The sequence below is a fragment of the Arachis stenosperma genome, chromosome 3, assembly GCF_014773155.1.
Source record: "Arachis stenosperma cultivar V10309 chromosome 3, arast.V10309.gnm1.PFL2, whole genome shotgun sequence".
NCBI lineage: Eukaryota > Viridiplantae > Streptophyta > Magnoliopsida > Fabales > Fabaceae > Arachis > Arachis stenosperma.
Window position 1 is genome coordinate 151,218,326 of NC_080379.1, and position 9,637 is coordinate 151,227,962.

General features: G+C 41.4%; 1 non-coding gene across 1 annotated transcript; it reads left to right on the top strand.

The window, feature by feature from the left end:
* Nucleotides 1-1,558: 1,558 nt before the first annotated feature.
* Nucleotides 1,559-1,666, top strand: LOC130972206 (small nucleolar RNA R71). Its single transcript, XR_009083399.1, has one exon. It is a non-coding gene; the product is annotated as a small nucleolar RNA R71 (small nucleolar RNA).
* Nucleotides 1,667-9,637: the final 7,971 nt, after the last annotated feature.

The following is a 9,637-nucleotide window of genomic DNA, read 5'->3' on the forward strand; positions in this document are numbered from 1 at the left end:
GGGAAATGTGAGCCCTTTAATGTTCACCAAAACATCTTCAGCAACTCCAGCCACTGTAATAATGCTTTTATCTGCTAACACAAAACGAGCTGCCGACCTTTTTAAGGGAGGGAGCCTTAAAACATCATATATAGACAAAGGCATTATACTGACACATGCTCCTAAATCACACATGCAATCATAAATTACTACACCACCAATAGTACAACTAACTATGCAAGGACCTGGATCACTACATTTTTCAGGTAATCCTCCCATTAAAGCAGATATAGAACTACCTAAAGGAATAGTTTCTAATTCATTAATTTTTGTCTTTATGGATACATAAGTCTTTTAGAAACTTTGCATATTTAGGTACCTGCTGAATAACATCAAAAAGGGGAACAGTTACCTCAACCTTTTTGAATATTTCTACCATTTTAGGATCAGGTTCCAGCTACTTCCTAGGCTTCCTTGCAAGTTGTGGGAATGGAATGGGAGTAGTGTTTTCTGTGGTGCCTGCACCTTTTTGTGCTTCTTCCTGTGGTTGAGCTAACTCTTCTTCAGCTATGTCCTGTATATCCTCTTCCTCTTCAACATCTTCGATTTCTACCACCTCTTCAGCTGAGGCGTATTTTGGTGAGCTTGGTTCCTGCTGATTCCTCTCCTGCAGTGTGGTTCCGGACCTCAGGATGATGGCATTAATGCCTCCCTTTGGATTGGGTAATGGTTGAGAGGGGATTCCAGTGGTGCTTGAAGGTTGGTTACTGGAATTTTGTGCTGAACCAAGTTGTGTCATAAAAGCTTGCAGAGTAGAGGTGAAACCATTCAGACTGGCGTTAATACTGTTCACGATGGTATTTTCCATGGCCAGTTGTCTTTTCTCAAAAGCTTGTAATAAATCTTCATTAGAAGATACATAAGAATGAGTAAATTGAGAGGTTTGCTGCTGATTGTTCGGTGGTCCTTGGTTTTGCCTCAGGTGAGGTGCTCGGTAAGGTTGATTTTGCTGCCTGTTGTTGTAATTATTCCACCTCTGATTTCCCTGATTATCTCTGCCTCCCCTATTATTATTGTCCCTCCAATTCTGGTTTGAACTATCCTGCCATCCATGGTTATTATTTCCACTTTGATTGTACCCTTGGTTGGGGCGGTCATAGAAGTTGTGAGTGGATGCCACCATGTTGTCTTCTTGTTGGAGCTGCGGGCATTCATCAGTGTAATGGCTGTAATCAGCACAAATTCCGCAAATTCTTTGTGGAACTAGTTGTTGGTTTTGCTGCGGTTGAGTTTGCTGAGCTTGTTGATTTAACTGCATTTGCTTCAGCAGGTTGGTCATTTCACAGATGCTTCGATTTAGAGCAGCAGTCTCTATGCCAGAAGATACTTCTGCAACGGCCCTTGAACGGCCTTGCTTCTGTTTGTGGTTCCGAGTAGATTCAGCTAAATCACTTATCAATTGCCAAGCTTCATCGGTGGTCTTGTACTTCTTCATAGACCCATTGCTAGCACTTTTCAATGTGGTCTTATCTTGGGGCCTCATACCTTGTGTGACATAGCTGAGTAGCACGATCTTGTCAATCATGTGGTGGGGGCATGCTTCCAGAAGATGATTGAAGCGCTCCCAGTATTCAAAGAGAGTCTCATTGTCATCCTGAACAATTGTAGAGATATCCTTCCTCAGTTTATCAGTAACTTCAGATGGAAAGAATTTCTCCAGAAACTCCTTTCTGAGTGTATCCCAGTTGGATACATTTGCTAGAGGTTGAGTGTAGTACCACTCTCTTGCTTTTCCCTCAAGAGAGAATGGAAAAGCTTTCAGCAGAAATGAAGTTTCATCAGTGCCATCACGCCTGACAGTAGAACAGGCTGCCTGGAAATCTCTCAAGTGCTTGATAGGCTCTTGAGCAGGTAGGCCATGAAACTTGGGCATCAAATTTAGTAGTGCGGTCTTTATTTCAAAATCCATAGCTACCGTTGGATGATGCGCTTGAAACGGTTGCATTGTAAAATTAGGAGTTCCTTCCTCCTGAATGGTAACTCTTTTAGCTGCCATGTTTTCTGCACGTAAAACAACCGAATCAGTAGAACGGCGGCTGGTTTCTTCCTCAGATTAACTTTCAGATACGCCCTCAGAGCGGACTAACCTACGCTATTCTCGCCTTATTCGTGAAATTGTTCTTTCAATTTCAGGATCGAATATTAGCAAGCGCGGATCAGAAAGTGAACGTGTCATTTGACGGAAGAAACATGCAGCTCATAGTAGCAAAATTAAATAAAATGCAAGTAAATAAATTCAAATTAATAAAATTAGCACTCTATTGCAACTCCCCGGCAACGGCGCCAAAAATTGATGAAGTGCAGGAGCTGGTGAATTAAAAATTTATTTAAATGGTTACGTTGCAAGTATAGTTCTTAACTCACCGAAAATCTTCCTATCAATTTAGAAATATGTCACAGAAAGTTTAAATTAAAATTATTGGGAGTTTTAAGTCCCAGGTCGTCTCCCAACGAGTTGCAGAAAAGTGTGCTGTTTTATTAATCAGATATTCCAAGAAGTTGAGCTAAGTAAATTGGAATTTAAATTGAGGAATTTTAAATAATATAAATAAAAGCCTTGAGTGGGAATTGATTGGTTAGAATCTCTATCATTGATGGTGTGATTGTAAGATTAATTTATAATTAATAGTTGTTTTGTTTGGTTATCCCTTACTAGGTAAGGAAAAGTCAAACAAGTGGGAATGCCAGATCTGTTCACAAGTTGCAACCCACTTAGTTCAAAAGGATTGGCGTCGGTGACAGGATAGCAATCCAACATTTAACCCAATTACAATTTTTTCCTTCAATCCTTCCAACTCAAGAGTTCCTTTTAATCAACTCCCCATCAAGTAATGAAACTACTCACGCATTGTAAATAAAGAATCCATGGCACATAAAAGGGAATTAAAAGAAGACATGATTATTGGAATTGAAATTAAATTAAAAAGAAATAATCCTTGCATTAATTAATCATAAAAGTATCCGAATGACAAAATTGAACATAACAAAGAACATGGAAGAATAAAACCAAGTTAAGAGAACAAACTAGAATGATGAAGTCTTGATGAGGAAATAACTCTTCTCAATGTTCCAATGCTAAGACCAATTGAAAATTAAAATTCTAAACACTAGAGAGAAAAACCTAAGAGAGTGAAAAACTAGATCTAAAACTACTCAATGAATGTGTCTCCGTTGTTTCTGCATATTCTTTGACTCTAGTCTGCTGTTTCGGGCCGAAAACTGGGCCGAAATAGGGTCCAAAATCGCTGGTTTCGGATTCTGCAGATTATGCAGATCGCGCATGTCACGCGATCGCGTCGTCCATGCGGACGCGTCGCTTGCACTTTTCCTCTTCACGCGTTCGCGTCGTCCATGCTACCGCGTTGCTTGTGCTTTCCAATCCGCGCGGCCGCGCAAGCCATGCGGCCGCGTCACTGCGATTTGTGCTCCTTCGCGTGGTCGCGTGAGCCATGCGACCGCGTCACTTTTCGCTGGTTATCTCCTCAAATTCTTGTGTTCCTTCCATTTTTGCTAGCTTCCTCTCCAATCTCCGTCTCATTCATGCCCTATAAAGCCTGAAACACTTGACACACAGATTACGGCATCGAATGGAATAAAGGAGAATTAAAATTAAATAATTAAAGTCTCTAGGAAGCAATTTTCAAACATGTAATAAATTCAGGAAGGAAATCTAAATGCATACTAAATTGATGAATAAGTGGGTAAGGATCACGACAAAACCACACAATTAAACACAATATAAACTATAAAATAGTGGTTTATCAGGTGGCATGCAAGTCTCAGCTATCAACACCCAAAATCCACTACAGGAAGTCTCCTATGACATGGCAGGTAATTTTGTGCAAAATGATAATTATGATTATGCTCAACCTTCTTTTGAACAGGTGAATTACATGGGGAGTGGTCCTAGGAATCCCAATAATGACCCATATTCTAAGACATACAACCAGGGATGGAGAAATCACCCAAATATTGGATGGAGGAATCAACCTCAGAGACCTCAGAACATCAACAATAATTCTCAGGGTGATATCCAACTGAACAATTATTTGGAAGCAATATTGACAGGTTTTAGACAGGAAACCAGAGCATCCATCAAGAACCTGGAGATTCAAATGGGTCAAATAGCCACCAAAGTTAATGAAATTGATCAGAGGACCACTAATAGCCTTCTTGGTAACCCAATTCCAAATCCAAGAGAGGAATGCAAGGCTATCACCTTGATAAGTGGACAAGTGGCAAGTACAGAGGCACAAGTTATGCAGGAAACTCGAGCCTCCATTAGAAATTTAGAGGTGCTAATGGGCCAACTGAGCAAGCAATTACTTGAGAGGTCTGCAAGTACATTTCAAGGTAATACAGTGGTGAACCCAGGAGAAGATTGCAAGGTTATTCAATTGAAAAGTGGCAACGTAGCTGGCTCTGAGACCAAGGCCAATGAAGAGCTGGTTGAAAAGGAAGCTCCAGAGGAGAAGAAGGGAGAATTGGAGCACGCCCCTCCAAAGCGTGCGGACAATCCATTCCCAGACTCTCTAGACGCTCATCCTACATTTCCAAAGGCTCCTGAGTACAAGCCTAAGATGCCATATCCTCAGAGACTTCAAAAGGAGACTGGTGCGCGAAATTGTGATCACTACACAACTTTGCACAACTAACCAGCAAGTACACTGGGTCGTCCAAATAATACCTTACGTGAGTAAGAGTCGATCCCACGGAGACTGTTGGTATGAAGCAAGCTATGGTCACCTTGTAAATCTTAGTCAGGCAGACTCAAATGGGTATAGTGGTATACGAATAAAGCATAAAGATAAAGATAGAGGTACTTATGTAATTCATTGGTAGGAACTTCAGATAAGCGTATGAAGATGCCTTCCCTTCCGTCTCTCTGCTTTCCTACTGTCTTCATCCAATCCTTCTTACTCCTTTCCATGGCAAGCTTATGCAAGGGTTTCACCGTTGTCAGTGGCTACCTCCCATCCTCTCAGTGAAAACGTTCCTATGCTCTGTCACAGCATATGGCTAATTAGCTGTCGGTTCTCGGTCAGGCCGGAATAGAATCTAGTGATTCTTTTGCGTCTGTCACTAACGCCCCGCCTGCTAGGAGTTTGAAGCACGTCACAGTCATTCAATCATTGAATCCTACTCAGAATACCACAGACAAGGTTAGACCTTCCGGATTCTCTTGAATGCCGCCATCAGTTCTCGCCTATACCACGAAGACTCTGATCTCACGGAATGGCTGGCTCGTTTGTCAGGCGAGCACTCGGTTGTCAGGCGATCAACCATGCATCGTGTATCAGGAATCCAAGAGATATTCACTAGAGCCTTGGTTGCTTGTAGAACAAAAGTGGTTGTCAGTCACCTTGTTCATAAGTGAGAATGATGATGAGTGTCACGGATCATCACATTCATCAAGTTGAAGAACAAGTGATATCTTGGACAAAGAACAAGCGGAATTGAATAGAAGAACAATAGTAATTGCATTAATACTCGAGGTACAGCAGAGCTCCACACCTTAATCTATGGTGTGTAGAAACTCCACCGTTGAAAATACATAAGAACAAGGTCTAGGCATGGCCGAATGGCCAGCCTCCCAAATGATCTAAGAACTAGATGTCCAAAGATGATCTAGAGATATAAAGTGATCAAAAGATTTTTTTTTACAATAGTAAAAGGTCCTACTTATAGAAAACTAGTAGCCTAGGGTGTACAGAGATGAGTAAATGACATAAAAATCCACTTCCGGGCCCACTTGGTGTGTGCTTGGGCTGAGCAATGAAGCAATTTCTTGTAGAGACTCTCCTTGGAGTTAAACGCCAGCTTTTATGCCAGTTTGGGCGTTTAACTCCCATTTAGGTGCCAGTTCCGGCGTTTAACGCTGGAATTTCTGAGGGTGACTTTGAACGCCGGTTTGGGCCATCAAATCTTGGGCAAAGTATAGACTATCATATATTGCTGGAAAGCCCAGGATGTCTACTTTCCCACGCCGTTAAGAGCGCGCCAATTGGGCTTCTGTAGCTCCAGAAAATCTACTTCGAGTGCAGGGAGGTCAGAATCCAACAGCATCTGCAGTCCTTTTCAGTCTCTGAATCAGATTTTTGCTCAGGTCCCTCAATTTCAGCCAGAAAATACCTGAAATACAGAAAAACACACAAACTCATAGTAAAGTCCAGAAAAGTGAATTTTAACTAAAAACTAATAAAAATATACTAAAAACTAACTAGATCATACTAAAAACACACTAAAAACAATGCCAAAAAGGGTACAAATTATCCGCTCATCACAACACCAAACTTAAATTGTTGCTTGTCCTCAAGCAACTGAAGATCAAATAAGATAAAAAGACGAGAATATGCAATGAACTCCAAAAACATCTATGAAGATCAGTATTAATTAGATGAGCGGGGCTTTTAGCTTTTTGCCTCTGAACAGTTTTGGCATCTCACTCTATCCTTTGAAATTCAGAATGATTGGCTTCTTTAGGAACTCAGAATCCAGATAGTGTTATTGATTCTCCTAGTTAAGTATGATGATTCTTGAACACAGCTACTTATTGAGTCTTGGCCGTGGCCCAAAGCACTCTGTCTTCCAGTATTACCACCGGATACATACATGCCACAGACACATAATTGGGTGAACCTTTTCAGATTGTGACTCAGCTTTGCTAGAGTCCCCAATTAGAGGTGTCCAGGGTTCTTAAGCACACTTTTTTTGCCTTGGATCACAACTTTATTCTTTCTTTTTCTTTCTTTTTCTCTTTCTCTTTTTTTTTCGGTTTTTTTTTTTCGCCTCTTTTTTTTTGTATTCACTGCTTTTTCTTGCTTCAAGAATCATTTTTATGATTTTTCAGATCCTCAGTAACATGTCTCCTTTTTCATCATTCTTTCAAGAGCCAACATTCATGAACCACAAATTCAAAAGACATATGCACTGTTCAAGCATACATTCAGAAGACAAAAGTAATGCCACCACATCAAAAATAATTAAACTGCTATAAAATTCAAAATTCATGCAATTCTTTTTCTTTTTCAATTAAGAACATTTTTTTTTAAGAAAGGTGATGGATTCATAGGACATTCATAACTTTAAGGCATAGACACTAAGACACTAATGATCACAAGACACAAACATGGACAGACATAAGCATTAATTTTCGAAAAACAGAAAATAAAGAACAAGGAGATTAAAGAACGGGTCCACCTTAGTGATGGCGGCTCTTTCTTCCTCTTGAAGATCCTATGGAGTGCTTGAGCTCCTCAATGTTTCTTCCTTGTCTTTGTTGCTCCTCTCTCATGATCCTTTGATCCTCTCTAATTTCATGGAGGATGATGGAGTGTTCTTGATGCTCCACCCTTAGTTGTCCCATGTTGGAACTTAGTTCTCCTAGGGAGGTGTTTAGTTGCTCCCAATAGTTTTGTGGAGGAAAGTGCATCTCTTGAGGCATCTCAGGGATCTCATGATGAGAGGGGTCTCTTGTGTGCTCCATCCTTTTCTTAGTGATGGGCTTATCCTCATCAATGGGGGTGTCTCCCTCTATGTCAACTCCAACTGAATAACAGAGGTGACAAATGAGATGAGGAAAGGTTAACCTTGCTAAGGTAGAGGACTTGTCCGCCACCTTATAGAGTTCTTGGGCTATAACCTCATGAACTTCCACTTCTTCTCCAATCATGATGCTATGAATCATGATGGCCCGGTCTAGAGTAACTTCAGACCGGTTGCTAGTGGGAATGATTGAGCGTTGGATAAACTCCAACCATCCTCTAGCCACGGGTTTGAGGTCATGCCTTCTCAATTGAACCGGCTTGCCTCTTGAATCTCTCTTCCATTGTGCGCCCTCTTCACATATGACTGTGAGGACTTGGTCCAACCTTTGATCAAAGTTGACCCTTCTAGTGTAAGGATGTTCATCTCCTTGCATCATGGGCAAATTGAATGCCAACCTTACACTTTCCGGACTAAAATCCAAGTATTTCCCCCGAACCATAGTAAGATAATTCTTTGGATCCGGGTTCACACTTTGATCATGGTTCTTGGTGATCCATGCATTGGCATAGAACTCTTGAACCATTAAGATTCCGACTTGTTGAATGGGGTTGGTAAGAATTTCCCAACCTCTTCTTTGGATCTCATGTCGGATCTCCGGATATTCACCCTTTTTGAGTGAGAAAGGGACCTCGGGGATCACCTTCTTCAAGGCCCAACTTCATAGAAGTGGTCTTGATGCACCCTTGAGATGAATCTTTCCATCTCCCATGACTCGGAGGTGGAAGCTTTTGCCTTCCCTTTCCTCTTTCTAGAGGTTTCTCCGGCCTTGGATGCCATAAATGGTTATGGAAAAACGAAAAAGCAACGCTTTTGCCACACTGATGAGCGGATAATTTATACGCTTTTTGGCATTGTTTTTAGTATGTTTTTAGTATCTTTTAGTTAGTTTTTAGTATAATTTTATTAGTTTTTAATTAAAATTCACTTTTCTGGACTTTACTATGAGTTTGTGTGTTTTTCTGTGATTTCAGGTATTTTCTGACTGAAATTGAGGGTCCTGAGCAAAAATCTGATCCAGAGACCAAAAAGGATTGCAGATGCTGTTGGATTCTGACCTCCCTGCACTCGAAGTGGATTTTCTGGAGCTACAGAAGCCCAATTGGCGCGCTCTCAACGGCATTGGAAAGTAGACACTTTGGGCTTTCCAGCAATATATGATAGTCCATACTTTGCCCAAGATTTGATGGCCCAAACCGGCGTAGCAATTCGGCCTCAGAAATTCCAGCGTTAAACGCCGGAACTGGCATAAAACTTGGAGTTAAACGCCCAAACTGGCATGAAAGCTGGCGTTTAACTCCAGAAAAGGTCTCTACACGAAATTGCTTCATTGCTCAGCCCAAGCACACACCAAGTGGGCCCGGAAGTGGATTTTTCTGTCATTTACTCATTTCTGTAAACCTTAGGTGACTAGTTTACTATTAATAGGATCTTTTGACATTGTATCCGTACCTTATGACCTCATGACATTTTTACACGTTTCTTGGTGTACATTCCACGGCATGAGTCTCTAAACCCCATGGTTGGGGGTGAGGAGCTCTGCTGTGTCTTGATGGATTAATGCAATTACTACTGTTTCTTATTCAATCATGCTTGCTTCGATTCTAAGATATCACTTGTTCTTAACCCGGATGAATGTGATGATCCGTGACACTCATCATCATTCTCAACTATGAACATGTGCCTGACAACCACCTCTGTTCTATTTTAGATTGAGTAGATATCTCTTGGATTCCTTAACCAGAATCTTCGTGGTATAAGCTAGAACTGATGGCGGCATTCAAGAGAATCCGGAAGGTCTAAACCTTGTCTGTGGTATTCTGAGTAGGATTCAATGGCTGAATGACTGTGACGTGCTTCAAACTCCTGAAGGCGGGGCGTTAGTGACAGACGCAAAAGAATCACTGGATTCTATTCCGGCCTGATTGAGAACCGACAGATGGATAGCCGTGCCGTGACAGGGTGCGTTGAACATTTCCAATGAGAGGATGGGAGGTAGCCACTGACAACGGTGAAACCCTACATACAGCTTGCCATGGAAGGAGCCTTGCGT